We start from the raw sequence: 20851 nt of genomic DNA, 5'->3' as shown, positions 1-20851 counted from the left end.
CACAAACTTTGTGTATTTATGTACAAGATAATAAAGGAATCTTGAACCTTGATCTTTTCCCTTCATTAAGAACATCTTGTGGAGGAAAGGGAGATAGTGAGGTTGATAAATTTAGGGAAAGTCTTTCTTCTGAATGATTAAAAAAAGGTCTTTATCACAATGGTTCTGATAATAGGACTCTACTGTAATCTAGAGGGACAGGAAAACCTCATATAAAGCACTAACTCCCAGTGCAGTTCCAAATATTTGGTGCTTATGTGGCAAAATAACATTGATTACATCAACAGGATGAAAAATGTAAAATGTGACCATAATGAAATGTGAAGATGGGTCGATGTGGTTAAGTGCATATAATAAATCTGCTTCAAAGTGAGTTTTTCCTGCAACAGCTTCCTAATTATAAACATAAGTAAATCAACTAGACAGGTTGCTTCAAAGTTTGAGGATTTTGGCAATTCCCCCATCAGAGCACTGCAGCTCCATTGACTGTTCCTCAAAGGAGCATGCTTTAGTGTTGGAATTAGACTGTACAAAATCCTGCAAATTTAATTGGTCAGGTTGCTTCCTTTAAAGCTAAAAATGAAGAATCATCAGTCCACCCAACTAAGTGGCATAAATAATGAGCCTGTCATTTGCTCAAATTAGCGGTTGAGAATCCAATTAGAATATGGCAATTAATCTCCAAATTAAAAGCGGCATCTATCACACTTTCCTTCACTGACAGTTAAGCATTGCATTCAGTTTTCAAGGCATCAATAAATCTCAACCAGTGCTCAACATTATGATGAAAATGTCCAAATAGAACAACTATAACACCATGGAGTTTTAATGATCAGGGATAATAAAGTGTTGAGAAAATATTGCAATAGGCACATTTTGTTAAAGAGAGAGCTTGTATTTCAAGACAAGAAGAAATATATCTTGCTATGATTCATAGTGATTTCAAATGAAAGACTTATTGCCCATGCTCTGCTCCCCTCTCTTGTAAACAGATTAGTCATGCTTCATACAAGTCGTGATTAATTACAAGTATAGATATAATGGTATGATCGCCAATAGGGAAGTACTATGGTAATGATGTGATGTATATGCTGGAAAGAGCAATTGTAACACAGATTAGAGGTGATTTGTTGCAAAAATGCAACAGTGTGAGGGAGAATCTTTTGTATGCAGTGAGTTTTTAAAACCTCGAAGAATTGATTACCCAAATGTTCTGCAGTTCTTCAACTGCTGAGGTTCTCTCATTTTTTTTCTCTCTCTCTCCAATATATCCGGCCCACAAACATTGTAAGTGACAGGTTGAATATCTCTTGGACATAACCCCCTGATATGTTAGTTTACAGCTGAACTGCTTTGTATCCAGGCATTTGTAGTGGGGGATTCGGACAGATTGCAGAAGGTAAGGGTGAGCTCATTATCATGTTATCATGTTAGATACAGGGAGTTTCTGATCACACTGGTGGCAGTGAGGGGAACACATGATTTATTTGGCATCAGATAGTGGTTAGATCCAATCAGGTTATCTGAGACAAACCAGGAACCTCAAATGGATGGCCTTGGGAATCATGGTTTCTGCAAGCTTGTTAGGCCTGGAGAAAACTTTCCCACACTTCTCAGGGACACAATCTATGCTGGAAATGCACTCATCTCAGGGCTTTCTTGCTTTCTTTCAGCTGCCAGGTTCCAGAGATTCATGGTTGAAAGCAAAATCAAAGTAAAGGCAGGTAGTCCTCATCCAACAAATTTGTTAATACCCTCTCATTTTGCTTTTAATAATCCAGGTCGTTGTTTGAATTGGATGAGGAGAGAAAGTTTCTGGCTTTAGGTTCTATAAATTTTAACCTCTGAGAGAATCCAAACATAAGGAACATATGATATTCCTGGAGAACCCAATGGCATGAACATTGAGTTTTGCAAGTTCAGGTTACTCCCACCTCAATTCTCGATTTGTCCTTTACCTGTTCCTGTTCTACTTTTCTCTTCCTCTACCTTACTCTCCACCACTCCCTTCTTCATTAGTCCAGTATCCATTCCCAGCTCCCCCTTTTGATATTTGCAATCTCTCCTTCTCGCTTTTGTCTTGACAAAGGGTCCTAATCTAAAACATTGGTGACATTTTCTCTCCATGGATGCTGCCTAACCCATTGAATCTCTTCAGGTTCTCTTTGTTTACTCAAGAAAACCATTACCTGCTCACTTTTGAAAGTTAAAATTCAGCCCAAAAATCTTTTATTTTTCAATATTTTTATTGGTTTCATTAAGTAAATGTTACATATGTACATAATAATAAAGTATTAACAAATCTTCATATAATAATAAAAATGGTGTTATGACCTACGTTCCAGAATGGTGGACCATCGCCTTCCCAAGATTGTGTTATATGGCGAGCTCTCCACTGGCCACCGTGACAGAGGTGCACCAAAGAAGAGGTACAAGGACTGCCTAAAGAAATCTCTTGGTGCCTGCCACATTGACCACCACCAGTGGGCTGATATCGCCTCAAACCGTGCATCTTGGCGCCTCACAGTTCGGCGGGCAGCAACCTCCTTTGAAGAAGACCGCAGAGCCCACCTCACTGACAAAAGACAAAGGAGGAAAAACCCAACACCCAACCCCAACCCACCAATTTTCCCTTGCAACCGCTGCAACCATGTCTGCCTGTCCCGCATCAGACTTGTCAGCCACAAACGAGCCTGCAGCTGATGTGGACATTACCCCTCCATAAATCTTCGTCCGCGAAGCCAAGCCAAAGAAGAAGACATTGAAAAGAATTAACAAAAAAAAACTAAAAAAAAACATTATACACTTTAAGCTAAGCTTAAACAGTCCACTACCTGATAATAAAAAGGAAGGCAATCAATGTGGTCAAAAACCAACAGTTAATTAATTTTAAAAATTATGAAAATATTTAAGAACTCCATAAGGAAACAAAATTAAGATTCAGTTCGCTAGTGGAACATCTAATTTTTTTCCAAAGTCATACCAGACAACCATTGAGTCTGAATGGGAGGGACAGCATCTTTCCATTTCATTAATATGGCCCTTCTAGCGATAAGGGAGGCGAGGGCAACTACATGGGATTGTGAAGCAGTCAGAATTAAACTAGATGGCCCAATGTTATGAGCACAGAGGACCCCAAAACCCAGCAGCAATAGAAATTCACCAAAGCAAATGGTTACTTAAACAAAAGTTGCTTTTAACTATCTTTAAACATGAAAAGAGGATCAAACTTTAACTTATTACTATTAACCCCCTTCTAATTCTAAGCGCACGTGTATGTAATATGTGTGTAAGTTCAGAAAACTTCTTTGATTCACAGTCCAATCTCACTTCTTACAAATCTTTGCACCAACTTGTCCATGCCAACCAAATCGTTTATCAAAGCTTGTCCCATTTGACTGCATTCAGCCCTAAGGCTTTCCTATCCTACCTGAATGTGAAAACTGTACTCACCAATACCATGTCCTCTGACAGCTTGTTCCATATACCCACCATCTTCTGTGTGAAAAATGTGCCCCTTTTTGTCTATGCCTGTGGAAGTCTATTTTCAGAGGTTACTGGTCATTAATTAAGATGTTAAAAATATATTTATACTGTATGAAAAAGCCTGGCAAGATAAGAGTATAGGTATCAATTTAGTGTGACACCATTGCTTGTGAAAAGTATTTCAAAGCTAATTCAATGACAAGCCGCCATAAAGACATTCTTTTAAAGGAGCGGGGCAATTTAGTAACCAAATTCATGATCTTTGTGTAGGGTCTGAAAGATATTGGACAAGTTTAAAAACTAACACTCTAATAATGATAAACATCGATGACCTCCATTCTCTTCACTACAAAATTCAAACCATCACATCCTGTCAAATGCTTCATTGACATCTTTTCGTACTTCTGTGGAGATACTCGGCTCAACGGGTGTGGAAAGGTCCCTTTTTGTGAAAGCAGACACATGTCAATGCAAACAGATTTATTTTCTACTTCTGTAATTCAACCCATGGGGCAAGCGAAACTGAGAATGTCTTCTCACTACAGCATTCAGTATCTGTTAATGGCTACTGCTCTGAGAGCGCTAAATTCTACTACAAGGCATAAGCTTGTTTACAATATTTTTCCTGTTATGGCATGATTACTTGTTTAGATGCTCAGTCTAATAGTGTCTCACTGCTTAGCTATGATACACATTTTATGGCATTTCAAACACTGTGATATCATTCTCTTTCCTGTCTTAATCATGTTAATGGCTTTTAAAGGACACCGTATCCAATTCAAAATGCAGTTACAAACTGATATGCATGCTAAAATTAAATGTTCAACCCTGATTCCTCTTGTCAAGCCTTTACATGTGCACATCATCGTTCTTTATTGACCTTAGAAGCTTCCCCAGAAGTGGTTGCAGTTAATATTCCTGTCAACATCTGCTTGCTGATAAATCAAATAATAATATCTCTCTTGTAAGAGGAAGAAACATTACCCTTTAAGCCTATCACAATATTTCTAACTGTTAATAATATAGCGCAGCAACATCATTCATTGACTCAAACTGCACCTTGCCTGGCATTTTCTCAGTAGAAATGCATTAAAATAAGTCCAGTACTAAAATAAAGAGCCCCTACCTGAAATACTGACTGATCATTTCACTCCACAGATGATGCCTGACCTATTCAGTCTCTTCAGATTCGCATTGTTTGCTCATAGATGCCAGCATATACAGTTCTTGTGTTGGTTAGCCTGGTGAATCTCCTTTGGATGTCTTTCAATCCTACTGTATCCTGTTTTAGGAGAGAGGACAAAAACTGTGTCTAGATTCCAGGTGTGGACTCAACAAAACATTGTGCCACTATAACACAACCATCTTCTTGATTCTATCATTCCATTCTTAAACTGCAACCTCTTCACAATAAAAGAACATAAGAAATAGGAGCAGGAGTAGGCAATTCAGCCCTTCAAGCCTGCTCTGCCATTTAATGAGCTCATGGCTGATCTTTTCTCTTTGGCTTGGCTTCGCGGACGAAGATTTATGGAGGGGGTAAAAGTCCACGTCAGCTGCAGGCTCGTTTGTGGCTGACAAGTCCGATGCGGGACAGGCAGACACGGTTGCAGCGGCTGCAGGGGAAAATTGGTGGGTTGGGGTTGGGTGTTGGGTTTTTCCTCCTTTGCCTTTTGTCAGTGAGGTGGGCTCTGCGGTCTTCTTCAAAGGAGGTTGCTGCCCGCCAAACTGTGAGGCGCCAAGATGCACGGTTTGAGGCGATATCAGCCCACTGGCGGTGGTCAATGTGGCAGGCACCAAGAGATTTCTTTAGGCAGTCCTTGTACCTTTTCTTTGGTGCACCTCTGTCACGGTGGCCAGTGGAGAGCTCGCCATATAACACAATCTTGGGAAGGCGATGGTCCTCCATTCTGGAGACGTGACCCATCCAGCGCAGCTGGATCTTCAGCAGCGTGGACTCGATGCTGTCGACCTCTGCCATCTCGAGTACTTCGACGTTAGGGATGAAAGCGCTCCAATGGATGTTGAGGATGGAGCGGAGACAACGCTGGTGGAAGCGTTCTAGGAGCCGTAGGTGATGCCGGTAGAGGACCCATGATTCGGAGCCGAACAGGAGTGTGGGTATGACAACGGCTCTGTATACGCTTATCTTTGTGAGGTTTTTCAGTTGGTTGTTTTTCCAGACTCTTTTGTGTAGTCTTCCAAAGGCGCTATTTGCCTTGGCGAGTCTGTTGTCTATCTCATTGTCGATCCTTGCATCTGATGAAATAGTGCAGCCGAGATCTAATGATAGGTCATATCCACCTATCTGCCTTTTCCCCCTATCCATTAGTTCACCTTTTATGTAAAAATCTATCCAACCTTGTCTTATATATATTTACTGAGGTCACCTCCACTGCTTCAATGGGCAGCAAATTCCATAGATTCACCACTCTCTGGGAAAAGCAGTTCCTCCTCATCTATGTCCTAAGTTACAACCCTGAATCTTGAGGCAATATCCCCTAGTCTGGTCTCCCCTACCAATGTAAACAACTTATCTGCCTCTATCTTAACTATGCCTTCCATAATTTTTTATGTTTCCATAAGATCCCCTTTCATTCTTCTAAATTCCAGCAAGTACTGTTCCAAATGATTGAATCTCTCCTCACAGGCTAACCCCCTCATCTCTGGGGGATGTAATTTGTCTTTTTAACTTCTTTTTTGACCTCCCTGCTAAATTTTTGTGATTCATGCTCTAGACTACATAGATCCCTCTGAACCTCACTCATTTGTAATCTCTATTCTTTTCGATAATCTGCAGTTTGATTCCCTTGACTAAAGTGCTTGACCTCCCACCTACCCATGTTGAGAGTCATGTGCCAGGCCTTTTTCCATTGGAAAATCACAATATCCTTGTCACAACATGCACTTCTACCCTTTTTTTTGTATCATTGGAAAATTTGGATACCTTTATTGTCTTTATTCTCTCCACCAGTTCACGAAGTAAATATAAACAATTGAAGGCCAAAAACTCACCCAGAAGGCTCCATTGGTTACATCTCCTCCAGCCTGAAAAGAATCCCACAGTCTCTGATGCTGCAAGGAGAAAAGTCCCATCCTCTACTTTTAGTTCAAGCCCGCCTGATCAGGTAACATTTTCGTGAATCTTTTCTGCACCTTTTCCAGCTTAATGCTATCCTTCCAATAGTTGGTTTCCAGAACTACGCTCAATACTTCATGGGAAATGTCACCAATTTCTTGGCTACCTATAACATGACATTCTTGCTCCTTTACTTAATGGCCTAACCAATGAAACATTTCCTTCACCACCTGTCCCATCTGTGTCACCACCCTCAGGGAATTATGTACCTGTGCTTCTGTTCTGCAACCCTCTTCAGTGCTCTATTATCACTGTGTGAGTCCTTCCCTGGTTTAATCTATCAATGTACAATACTTTGCACATGTCCGAGTTAAATTCCATCAGCCATTCCTTGGCCCAATTACCCTGTTGATCTAGATCTAGTTGTAACCTCAAATAACCTTCTTCCCTTCCCTCTATACCACCAATTTTGGTTTCCTAATTATGCAAATTGTATTCTCATAATGTAAAACTAAGTGTCTTTAAATAAGTCCCTGAGCGAGTTTGTTGCTGAGGAGTCTTATAGTGGAGGGATGCCTGCTATTCCTGAACCTGGTGGGTTGAGTCCTATGGCACCAATATCTCTGTCCTGCTGGTGGTGGCAGCAAGAACAGAGAGTGTGCTGGGTTGTGTGGATCCTTGATGATTGCTGCTGTTCTCCAATGGCAATATTCCCTGTAGATGTTCTCAATTGTGGGGAGGGTTATGCCAGTGATGACCTGGGCTGTGTCCACTATTTTTTGGAACCATCTCTCTGTAATTGCTGTAAGATCATATTCATATGTGGTTCTTGGTACTGTTAATTTATCTATCTTATTGTAAATGTATACTCATTCAGGTTCAAGTTTATTTGTTGTTCTGCTATTATCTCTCACATTCATACAGCCATGTACAGAGTACAGTTTAAAGAGTATCAGATTGCAATGAAAAGGAAGACCAATTGCACTAAGTAAGGGCAGCTTGATAGCACTGTTGGAATGTTTAATCAGGAGCTTGATGGTTGCAGGGAATAAACCATTTGTTAGCCTTTTGGTGAGTGCTTTTACACTTTAGACCTCCCCGGAGGGAGGAGGGAGAAGAGAGCATGCCTGGGGTGTATGGGTCTTCAGTCGTTTCCTCTGTGCTGGGAGATGGAGTCCATGGAAGGCAGGGAAGTTTGTATTCTTTACTGAGCTTCAATCAAAGCAATTGATTTGATTTTTTCTAATTTCTCAGCAGGCTGAGAAGTTGAGCATGTTCCCAGCTCTCTTACCATTGAAAGAATCCTGTCCAGATGTATCACACCTTACTACTAAACTGCATAAGATCACTAGAAACTGGAGAGATGTGTAAACACAGTACATGCAAACCAGCCTTCCTTCATCAACTCCATCAGCACCTCTGACAGCCTCAGAAAAATCTATTAACGTATTAAAGGGCCCATTCCTCCCTGCTCATGCTCTTTTGTCCCCCCTTCAGTCAAGTAGTCAATACATGTGCTATTTTTGTTATTTATTTTATGTCCCAACTTCTCCTGTGAAAAGGGAATAATGTGGCTGGATGTGCATAACAGGGAGCATTGTGGCAGATACCAAAGCACTGTTTCATTGTTGGCCAACTGATTCTGATCACTGCAGGTGAACACTGCACCACTTTGTACACAGGCCTGGAGCCAGACAACTTGTTAAAGTATAGATGCTGCATTCAACAGTAGTTTTTATGGGGCTTCTAGGTGGATGAATATAAAGAAATGGAAAGATATCATGTGCAAGCAGCAGAGTTTTAGTTTGATTTGAGTTTCAAATGCGGCCCGTTCCTGAACTGTACTGTTCGATATTGTATGTTCCATGATCCCATTTCTCCAGGAACATTGAACGTTTGCCCCCTCCATCAAACCCCAATCCCCCGCCGCCACCCCCAACCACACAGGACGTATCAGCTCCGTGAGGCCATTGGCAAGTTGGAGAATCTCTGATCTAAACCCAATGAGGAGTGTGGTAACAGTGTGTATGATCTCTCTGGTGCCACACAAGCCTTCAGATGCCACTGTTTTTCTTTGGCTCTTTGAAAGACATGAAGAAAAGGGATGTGCGACCTCAATAAATGGGGCATTTCTTCTGATTATGAAGGTGTCTATACTCACCTAAAACAGGCCAGCCAGTTAGGTGAGTAACGACAAAGATGCCACCAGCACTGCAGTTACTTGAACTGGAGGTGAATAAAATTACGCCTCAATTTTAGATGATTGCAATGGGTGGTGGAGCACTGAGGATTGACTTTACAATAAAGGATCCTGGCCAGAGAAGTGTAGAAAATCCAGGAAGTCACCGCAGGGTAAACTCTTTGAGTGTTGCTCCACCTGAACTTGAAAAAGAGCGGAGTGGTTAGAGTGATGCTGTTATAGCACCAGCAATGCGGGTTTTAATCCGGTGCGGTCTGTAGGGAGTTTGTCCATTCTCCCCTTGCATGAATGGGCTTCCTCTGGGTGCTCTGGTTTCCTCCCACCCTTCAAAATGTACGGGGATGTCTTTTGGCCCAAGTTTTAAAAAAAATAAAATAGATGTCATACAATTGACCTGGGTGGTTTAAAGCAATGTCAGTATTTATAGAAATAGCTAAGTTGATACAACTGAAGAAAATAGTTGAGGAGGAGCAGCGCTAATTCAATAGCTCATCTGGAGAGCAACGACAAATACAAAGGTGAAAAAGATCTCCATTTTCATTATGTCATTTAATGAGCCAACATTCCCAGCATATATTGGGCCAGCATCTCTTTCTGTGCTGGTGGCAATCTTCAGTGGTTTCATCTAAATGACACAGGATGATTGACCTATATTAAAGAAACCCACTCCAAGAAGGATCTTTTGACTTCAAGCACTTTCCTCTGTAAAAAGCTGCTTCTCAGACTTCTTTCCATAATGCCATAAACTTTAATTACAAGACAGGATGGTTCAATTTGGAAACAGATCGTAAATGCTTCAGATTTATCCAAATAATGGATCCCTTACTTTTAGCGTGCCCTTGTAGTTGAAGGCCTGCCCTTTAGCCATGACTAGATGCACAAATCATTAGTATTGATTTTAGGGTTATGAAGTGAAGAACATGGGGAATGTTAACTAAACTGGGCATTTATTTGTCTCCATAGACTTCCATGTGAGGTATGTAGGAATATACACCAAGTCATTTCTAAAGTTTATCAGCTCAATGGAAGCTGTTGATAAAAATGGAAAAATATCCTTTGTTGTTACAGTAATGCCATGTCATTGATAACTGTAAAATGCAGATATCAGGTGACTGTGGTCAGTCAGCCATTTTGGTAATAAATGATGCATAATTAATGGAGCAATAGTCAGTCCCCGGGACAGGAAAAGTTTCACACCCATAAATTGTTCTGTAAATCAAATTGTTCTTCAAATTTTCTGTAAATTGAAAATTAACATAAATAGTGTGGGGGACTGTTGTGTGAGGAGGAAATGTTGCCTCCCAGCTTGTCTGGAAGATGTGTATTGTGGGTGGTCACATGTTCTCCCCATCTGAAACTTATTTAGAAGTCATATCACCTGTCAATCAAGGTTGGACTCCGGCCATCCATTAGTGCACACCTTGTCATTGGCTAATTTAAATCACCTAGAGTCATTATTGGCTAAAAGCACAGATTAGAACTGTATATAACACCAACGCCCAGCACATTCTCGTTCCCTGCCTCATTGTCCGAGCCCTGGACGCTGCTCCATGCCAGATTGCTACTGTGGACATTGCTGGAAGTGTTGTGGGTAAGGTGTGCACCACACTGAAGCTGAGTCAGAGTATCACAATAGATCGATACTGGCAGAGAGCCACAACCCTGTTGAAGGGAACCGAGTATAGGTAAGAGACTCTTTTTGTAGCGTGTGTGCTCAAGAGCGTGTGCGTGTCGAGTATAGGTTCACTATTGTCGGAGTCCAACCTAGGTCTGAAGTGAATGTCTATATTGTTACTTAAAGTGAAATAGTAATCAAGTACCGTTTAACATTCTTCCATTTGTCTCCTGTGTGTTAATTAAAGTTACCTGTGATTGTAACACTTGTGTCCAGACTTGTCTCTCTGTGAACCCACCGAACCTGATACTCCTTCCAGCATGATAGGGACAGGATCACAGAAACTGCTGTATTAGGGAGTGAGTGAGTCCATGAGGGAGTGAGTGGGAGAACAAGTGAATGACTGACTGATTGAATGAGTGAACATGTGAGCTAGCAAGTGGACAAGAGAACGAGTGGTGAGTGAGCAAGTTGGAGAGAGTGGGTATCCTAAAGATGAGCACTCAATGGAACAAGGACAGCTTCTTCCCCGCTGCCATCTGATTCCTGAATAATCAGTGAATGTTGTAAGATAGTTATAATGAATGTTTGCACTGATGCTGCCGCAAACACGGAATTTAATGACATTAAGTTCTGATTGTGTGTGTGGGTACTGATTTAGAGGTCTCAGCCCTTCTCCGCTTGACCCGTGCCCCGGGAGAGGGAGAGGGAGAGGGAGAGGGAGAGGGAGAGGGAGAGGGAGAGGGAGAGGGAGAGGGAGAGGGAGAGGGAGAGGGAGAGTCAAATAGATTAGCCCCATTCTCACCCAGCAGAAGATCCCTGCAGCTCTGTATGTTGTGGCTTTGGAAACCCAGAAAGTTTGCCTCTATTTAACAACTGCATTCATCTTTTATTGAACAAATGATTAGCAGGCTCCTCACTTGTTCAGTTAAATAAATAAATGAATGAATGAGCAATTTAAATTCAATAGAAATCAGTTTTAATTCAGCATTTGCTGCCTCGATCGAACGAGAGAGAACAACTTTATGGTTTCCTCACTATTCTTCTTCCTGACCCAGAACAGTTATTATTTTCTACTCTCATTATTGAATTCAAACAGAAAATGATATCAATCCAAACGTGCTGACCCTGGCTTGTCTCGAGCAATTACACTGAAGATATTATCTTTCAGCTCACATTTAAATCTTTACTTCATTTGGTGCAGGCACTTTCTTCACCAACTAGGTTTCATATTTATTTTGAATGTTGGAGGACAGATACCACACAAGATGTGTCCTGATCCCCTTGATATTACCAGACTGCTACCATCAGGAAGGAGGTGCAGGAGCCCAAAGACGAACACCCAGCAGTACAAAAGAAGCTGTAAAACACAAAAGTCTGCAAACACCGCAATTGAAGTAAAAACACAATGCTGGAGAAACTCAGCAGGTCAAACTGTCTTTCATATAGCAAAGATAAAAATATATAACTGATGTTTTCGGGCTTAAGCCATTCATCAAGGTATACTGAAATGTTGGTCACGTATTTTTATCTTTCCTATGTAAAAGACACTTTTTGACCTGCTGGGTTTCTCCAGAGTTGTGTTTTTAATACCAAATCTGCAAACAGATTTCTAAATGGAAAATGAACCACAGACAAGACTTCACTTTTTCTCATCGTTTTGCACTATTTTTTTTAAAATGTAATTTATAATTTTTTTTGTCCCTGTACTGGTGCCACAAAACACAGAATTTAATGATAATAAATTATGGTTCTCCAACTGAGTTGTTCGGCACATCACTATCAACTTGGATTATGCAGACAAATTAAAATATTCCAAGTTTCTAATAATGACAAAAAATATTGAATGATCAGATGGCATCAATTGGTAGGGAAATCACAGCCAAATAGCATAATTGAATGAAAGGAAGTGAAACTCCCTGTAGGTGCCGCAACTCACTCTGAGAAATCAGCTACCAATCAATCTCAATGCCTCAAAAATGCAACTATGTTGTCTGTCCGTGCCACTTAACTACTGTACCAGCAACTCCGTCATGCAGAGAAAGCAGTTCTCCTTCACCTTGGTGTAGGAAGTTTTGCCATCTACTCAATAAAAGAATAAAGCTCTCTGAATTAAAATATTAAGATACAATTTCCAACTGCTGCATCTGTCAAAAAATATTATGACATTGTTGCCTATCTTGCAATGGTTAACAGTGCTTTAAAATTCCAACAGCACTGAATCAGAGATACAAAATGGACATAATCTAGTACAGAAACTAACTGATTCACATGTGGCTACTTCTGATCTTAATGGGGGCAGGAAAAGGAAGAGCTAGCCAGTCTGCTTTTAAGAAACAAATTTAAACATACAGCACGGTAACAGACCCTTTTGGCCCACGAGCCCATGCCACACAAATATCTCAATTAGCCTACAACTCGATATGTTTTGAAAGGTGGGAGCAAACCTGAGTGCTCGGAGGAAACCCAAGCAGACATGAGGACAATATACAAACTTCTTTCAGACAGCGTCAGATTCGAACCCTGTAACTGTAATAGTGTTGAGCTAACTGCTACACTAACTGTGCCGCCCTAATGTTGGCTATTCCATAAGGGCTCCCAGAAGGGTTGCCTCCCTTCACTTTGACAGCCACTGCATTTGTTAATTTGATTTCCAGCTGCCTCAAGAAAGTTGAGACTTAAAAGCAAGAGCTGAGAAAGATTGAATCAACAAGGAAAATTCCTTAAGAAATCAGGAAATTGATGATGGTGAGTCTTTTGAAGATTGTTAAGTCTCCGAGACCGGCGAGGATCTATTCCACCTTATTGAAATTTGCAAATGAAGAGATTTCTAGAGGCTTGAGAAAGATATTTAGACCTTCGATTACAATGAGCGAGGTCCCATAGAATTAGAGAGTAGCCAATGTTGTACCTTTATCAAGAAGTGCAATATAGATGGTCTAGTAAATGATAGGCCAGTGAACGTGATATCAGTATTAGATAAACTATTGTTCAGGATAATTAGGGAAAGGATTTATGCACATTTGAAAAGGTCAGATTAGGAACAGTCAGCATGGCTTTCTGTGGGGCAAGTCATGTCATACAAATTGGAATATTTTGAGGAGGTGATGAAGGTGGCTGACAAAAGTAGGGTAGTGGATATAATCCACGTGGACTTTCATAAGGCATTTGAAAAGATCCCTCAGGGTAAGCTGATCTATAAAGTATAGGTGCATATGAATTTTATCCCGAAGCAAAAGTGAGCTGTGGTACTTTGTGCTGAGGGATCTGGGTTCAGGTCCATAGATTCTGTGGCTACAGAAAAAAATAGAGTGGGTAAAAAAAGAATTTAGTATGTTTGCCTTCATAGGACAAGACTTTGAGTTTAAAAGTAAGGATGTCATGCTACAGCTTTATAAAATCTTGGTTAGGCCACACTTAAGAGTATTGTGTGGAATTCTATTTGATCCATGACTAGAAGTACATGAAGGCTTTGGAAAGGGTATAGAAGATATTGTCTCGATTGGAGGGTATGATCTATAAGGAGAGATTGGACAAATCTGGGCTGTTTTCTCTGGAACGCCAGGGTGTGAGGGGAGATATGATGAAAATTCATATAAAATTGTGAGGATCATTGATAGGGCAGACAGAACCTTTATCCCAGGGTAAAAATGTCACATGTGTTTAAGGTGGGAGGTGGACAGTTTAAGAAGATGTGGGGTTTTTACCAGGCTACCAGTGATAATGGTGCACGCAGATAAAATAGCGTGTTTAAGAGGTTTTGAGATAGATACATGCACATGCAGGGTGTAAACCAGTGATTCTCAACCTTTTTCTTTCCACTCACATACCACTTTGTAATTCCTATGCCATAGATGCTCTGTGATTAGTAAGGGATTGCTTAAGGTGGTATGTGAGTGGAAAGGGAAGGTTAAGAATCACTTCTCTAGAACCAATTGTTACTGAAATATTTTGCTTGAGAAAAATTGTCATTGGCTCATTTCCTTTAGAGTTATGAAACCGTGCACATAACGAGAAAATTAGGTATGATTAAAACAGTGGTTTTCAAACTTTTTCTTTCCACCCTCATACCATCTTAAGCAATCCCTTAATAATCACATACTGTGGCATGTGAGTGGAAAGAAAAAGATTAAATACCATTGGTGTAGATGTTGTACTGTTCTATGAATGACCTGGTTCCAATACTGTTAAAGTCAAATTTTAATTGTCTGAGAGGATAAGCAAATGTAGGTTCTTGGGAGTCACTATCTCGGAAGATCTTTCCTGGAACCAACACACCAATGGCATCATGAAGAAAGCCTCTACTTCCTCAGGAGTTAGTGGAGGAGCTAGTGGAGTTGTTCAAGTGAACTGATACGGACTTGAAGGGCCGACATGGCCTGTTTCTGTGCTGTAAACGGTTATATGGTTATGGTTAAAACCTCATCATTAACCTGCTGAGTTTTTCAGAATTCTGCAGTTTTATTTCAACTCTAGTGCCAATACAATTATTTCTTCTTCAGAAAAAAAAGTTCACAATCCTTTATTTTGTGTAGCTGTTTTGAACAGGGTGATGTATTGAATATTTGTCACCAATCATACTGCTGTGTGCACTCTTGTCTGTTCAAATAACAGAATGTCACACAACACATTTTCAGCAGACCCAATAGTGAGATAATTGGGAAGAAGTGGCTTGGTTGCTATGTGATACAATACTGTAAATATAATTTAAGTATGTCTGCAGGAAATGTTCCAACCTACTGCTCTAACTTTGTTGGGAGATGGACGTCATCCCCAGAGCTATGACTATTTACCATAGATCTTTTGCCGACAGAATGGTGATAATTCTGAGAAATGCCTGGAAATATTCAGCCATAACATTTTTACAGCATTGCTGGACTTAATGACGAGAACAATTCCTGACCCAGTGCTCATTTTTATCTTTTTTCGTGCTATAGGACTAAGAAGGAACCAATTTTATTGAAAATGTGTGGAATTAAGAGGAGCCAATGTTATTTTACCTTTCACTTGCACACTTTTTTCAATGCAAGAAACCAGACAATAGAAGAACATTAATTGCCAACATTGCAAGGGCTATTGTTTATTATGGGAAATGCCACCAATTGCCTAGCTCTTTCAAGGAATTGATGTGGGCATTCTGAGACATTTCATCATGGGCTGAAATACCAACTCATGTTCTCTTTCTTCTGATGCAGTCCAGCCTGACGAGTATTTTTTTAGATTAATTTTGTTTCGGATATCAATATTGCAAATGTTTTCTTCTGTTGAGTGTACATTTATATCTTGCATTTATTATCATTTATAACAACCTATGACATATTTAAATCTATTACAGATCACTAAATTATTAAGCATCTCAATTTGATTGCAAAAATGTTGAACACTGTCCAGTGCTTTAGAGGAATCTTATTAGTATCTTAACATTTAAGAAATTTATTCCGCACTGGAGTTTTGCTAAATTTCTAGGTCTTAGATTTTCCACATAAGATTTTTGTTATCAGAATCATTTACACTTAATTAAGAATCCATTAATTTCATTTTGAATGACAGTAAACAGATTATAAATAGCAGTCAATTAAGTATCTTCTCGGATCATGAGCAAAAATTATATGATAAATTTGATAAATGAAATTATATGATAAATTTGGGCATTTTTATTTGCAAACCAGTGCCTTTGTGCAGTGGTTTCACAAGAGGTGAATATCTCATTGCTATCTGCCCTTGCCTCAAGAAGGAAGCCAACATCAATTATTTTGTAATTTGTTTAAAAAAAAATACTGTTCAGCTACAGCAAGCATTGCAGTACATATGTACTTCGTACAATGTGTATAACAATAAACTCATTATCATATAATTTTATTACAGTTAATATGAAGTTCTGGCCTCACACTTCAACTCTCAGCTTTGGAGTCAAACAAAATAATTTCACAGTGTACAGTTAGAAACATTCACAGTAAATCTATCCTTGTGATTGCCATGTGACACTGCAAACCAACTGAAAAGGGTCTCTGATTACAGTCTTTATCCTTGATCACTTGCAATGCTATTAATGCAAGTGAGAAATTATCTTCCACACAACCCCTGCATCATTTATTTGGGACACCATAAATATCTCCTTAAATTGAACTTTAAGCTAAATTAAGCATAGGATGCCTCAACATTTAAATAAGCATTAGTTTTGAATCATACAATGCAATGAGCTGGAGAATTCAAACATCAAGAGAATAGTTTTAAACAATACTTAACTCTTTTCACATACCAATTTTATTCCTTTTGATAGGCTGGCGTCTTCATAGCCCACTTTCTGTACCTCTGTTCTGTGACTATCAAGACCATTTCTATCTCATGGCTAACTCTTGGTGATGCTGCTGGAAGATCTACTGCCTCAAAGCTGCAGGCATCGACCTTCTGCAGGAATTGTCGCGTTCTCCCTGTGACTGTTTATGTTTCCTCTGGGAACTTCAGATTGAAAAGATGTATGGGTTGTTTGATTAAATTGTCCCTAATGTGCAGGAAAACGATGAAATCTGGGAGGAGTTCATAGAATGTGAGAAGAATAAGTAAAAGGAATTAGAGTAAATAGGTGCATCATGGTTGTCGAGGGTCAAAGGGCATATCTCCATGTTGAGCCACTCCTTGAAGATAATGAGTGGGAACTGATGACTTAACAATTTGTAAGACAACTCAAAAATGTCTAGAAAATGGAGTTGAAGTGTTTTGGTTTGCTCTAATAAAAATGCCAAATTGGAAATGTTGAATTTGGACATCCTAACAAGATTGTTATCATAATTTGGTCCATTTCAGATCACTAAATTCTGACCTGCATATTTCACCAATGGCAGCATGTTGTTAAACCCACAGGAAGCAGGGACACACACAGTTCATGGAGATGAGAGAGAATATTGTGGGGGGAGTGTGTTGGTAGGGGAGTTTGGTGCATGGTTCAACACCCTCACCTCTTTCCTCGACTATGGGGCTAGTTGTCGAATGGCCTTTCAAAGCCAGTAAGTCCATAGATCAACTGCATTTACCAGTTCACAGAAGTCTCAATCTTATCCGGGCACCAGTTTTATCTCTAATAAAAAATATCTAATGGGAGGATTTGTTTTTGTTCATCACGGAAGATATCCTGGGTAGACACATGAAATCCTATGTAGTTAATGACTTTCAGATTAATGTAATCACCTTATTTTAAGTTAATGCTAAAAGTCAGAGGTGCAACCTTTTGATTCAGTTTCTAATGTTAAATAACTGAAATGAGCTGCACACATGGTTGATGTGGGAATTATGACAGGCTAAATGGAATCTGTGTTGGGGGTGCATGATAAACATGTCCCATCTAACCACCTGAAGTCTAACCTCCAGAAAAAGTCGCAAATATTTTAAAGCACACAATTTTTGCTCCCTATGCATGATTTATGCAAAATAATTGGGTGTAGATGGGCTCCAATTTCTAGGCAATGGCATCTAGCTCCAGAAAGTTCAAATGAAGAAAAGTTTTAAAATAATTTGGCTAAACTTGCAGCTCATAGAGTCGGAGAGTTATACAGCATAGAGCAGGCACTTCAACCCAACTGGTCCATGCTGTCCAATTTGGCATTCTGTGCTAATGCCATTTGCCTACATTTGGACCATATCTCTCGCAGGCTCTCCTATCTATAAACTTGCCCTAATGTCTTTGAATGTTCTCATTGTGCCCACTTCTATCATTTCCTCTGGAAGCTCCTTCCAGATACAGACCACCCTCTAATTGAAAAAAAAATCAAGTCCTTCCTAAATCTTTCCCCTCCCACAGTACACCAATGAACTCACTCTTGGGGAAAAGACTGTGAGCACCCACTTTATCAATGGGCTCATGATTTTTTACACTACACTCAACCTCCTTTGCTCTTGGGAATAACATTCAGCCCAGTGGCATCACTAGGGTTGGTGTCACCCAGTCCAATAACTCATGGTGTCATCCGTCCCGCCCCCCCCCCCCCCCCCACCATGGACTTCTTCTCGTGCCAGACCATACAGAATCCTTCATAATGTTTTTGTACTAATATTACTCGTTAATCCCAAATACTAATGACCACAATATTGTAGCTAAAACACCAGAAATTTTGACAAAAGCAGCGACTATAAAAACACCAGCAGCAATGAAAACAACAGTGTGTGCTCGTAGAGCGTGCAGATGAAACCACGTGACTCAATGCATCATTGTCATTGGATAATAATGACAGTTCTGACTGGGGTGCATTAGAAGGTTGAAAAAGTAAATTAGCATAGGGTTTTAGCCTTGTAGGTATATTGATACATGTAAGCTGGGCTTTCAATAAATATTTCTGTTGTTATAACTAACTACAGGGATATCTGTATATAAAAAAATTCTGCTAAACCACTGCCAAACATTTTATAGGCAGTCACTTTGATGTCACCCCCTCTGATGGTGTTACCCACTGCAGTCGCACCCCCTTCCCTCCCCCAAGCAAGGATGCCAGTGATTCAGCCTATCCAACCTATCCCTATAATTCAACCTTCTCCTGGTAATATCCTGATGAATCTCCTTGGCATTACCCCCCAAATTTTCAACATTCATCCTGCAGCTGGGTGACCAGACTGCACACAATGGTCAAAGAGTGATCTCATTTAAATCATGAGGTCCGAACTTTTGAATTTTATACTTTGCACAGAGCCATTCGCCTCTTCATCATCTTCTCCATCAGAGTTGCCACTTTCAAGGAACTATGCATCTGTAACCCAAGTTCTCTGTTCTACAATGGTCTCCAGGGCCTCCCCATTCACTCGGAGTTTGACTTACCAAAGTGCAAGAGTTCATCAGATCTAGATCATGTTGTAAATTTAAATATTCTACCTCATTCTCTACTACGCCATGGATACCAAGGATACTTCATCCCTGTTTGACTGCAGCAAGTAAGAATGTCAGTGCATATGCACATTGTACAATTTGTATGATGGTAAATTAATAATATTGTTACAATTATTCCAAGTGGTTGCATTCAATATGAAATTTATCAGTGATGATCTTACATTCATGATTCTTAGTTTAGGTTTTCTCCAAGAGAGGAAGCATCTTCCCTACATCTACCTTTCAAAGCATTACATTTCTTTCAGAACTTTTGCTAATGCATTCCTCTTATTTACCTCTTTTGGGAAATGAATTCCAACTCGTCAACCATTCATGATAAACATACCATAGAGGCTCCATCATTAATTTAGTTAATCTATTTATTTTTCCCCTATGCCTATGCATCCTTCTTTATAATAGAGAGACCAGAGGAGTGGACAATAACTAAAGTATGGTCAATCAAAGATTTGATGGAGTTAACATAATCCATTTTCAATTCCAAGCCTCTGGAAATGATGCAACAGAATATATATTTGCTCTGCACTAAGCATTAATTAGCCATCCTTCTGCTCAGAGGTATTTGTGCCCCACACCAGGCCGTGATGCTGCCGGTCAGTACAATTTCCATTACACATTTGTAGAAGTTTGTCAAGGTTTACAATGTCATATATAACCAATTGAAGGAGGTCTTCACAGACATCTTCAACACCTCATTGCAGCAATCCATCATTCCTAAAGGGTTCAAGACAGCCAGCATCATCCCGGTACCCAAGAGGGCGACAACAACAGGTCTCAATGACTACTAACCTGTGGCACTGACCTCCACCATTGTGAAATGCTTCGAGCATCTGGTGATGGAACACATCACAGCACACCTCCCAGGGATGTTGGATCCATTTCTATTTGCTTATAGAAGAAACCGTTCCACAGACAATGGTATAGCCTTGTCACTTCACTCTGTCCTGGCCCATCTGGAGAACGACATCTCACATGCCAGACTGTTGTTCATTGACTTCAACTTGGCATTTAATATGATCATTCCCCAGAGGTTGGTGGAAGATGTCCTTGCTGGGACTCAACACCCCTCTCTGTTATTGGATCCTGGACTTCTTAACGGAAAGACCCCAGTCTGGGTTGGTAGCAGAATATCGAGCATCATCACGGTGAGCATTGGTGCACCTCAGGACTGTGTGCTCAGCCCACTCTTGTTCATGCTACTGACTCACGACTGCATTGCCAGATCCTGCTCCAACAGTGTCATCAAGTTTGCAGATGACACAACAGTAGTTGGCCTCAGCAGCAACAATGATGAGTTGCACTACAGAGAAGAGTTGGAAAATTTTGACAAATAGTGTGAGAGTAGCAACCTGAGTCTCAACGTGGACAAGACAAAGGAGATGATCATGGACTTCAGGAGGACCAGGAATGACCACCCTCCACTACTCATCAACAACTCTATAGTAGAGAGAGTGGAGAGCAGCAAATTCCTTGGATTTCACTTAACTGGTGACTTATCGTGGACACTCAACATCTTGTCACTCGTCAAGAAGGCACAACAGTGACTGCACTTGCTGAGAAGACTGAAGAGGGCAAGGCTACCAGCCACCATTATGTCATTGT

General features: G+C 40.2%; 1 protein-coding gene and 1 long non-coding RNA gene across 2 annotated transcripts in view; one reads left to right on the top strand and one right to left on the bottom strand.

Moving 5' to 3' along the window:
* LOC138764107 (uncharacterized) overlaps nt 1–8761 on the top strand; it is a 63673-nt gene extending 54912 nt beyond the window's left edge. The window contains exons 2-3 of the long non-coding RNA XR_011357988.1: nt 6461–6614; nt 7820–8761. This is a non-coding gene — a long non-coding RNA (uncharacterized lncRNA). The remainder of the gene's footprint in view (nt 1–6460; nt 6615–7819) is intronic.
* LOC138764018 (sorbin and SH3 domain-containing protein 2-like) overlaps nt 1–20851 on the bottom strand; it is a 555886-nt gene that overhangs the window by 438813 nt on the left and 96222 nt on the right. The window lies entirely within an intron of this gene.

The sequence above is a fragment of the Narcine bancroftii genome, chromosome 1, assembly GCF_036971445.1.
Source record: "Narcine bancroftii isolate sNarBan1 chromosome 1, sNarBan1.hap1, whole genome shotgun sequence".
Classification (NCBI taxonomy): Eukaryota; Metazoa; Chordata; class Chondrichthyes; order Torpediniformes; family Narcinidae; genus Narcine; species Narcine bancroftii.
Note: the sequence above shows the minus strand (reverse complement) of the source record. Positions and strands in the feature narration are given on the sequence as shown.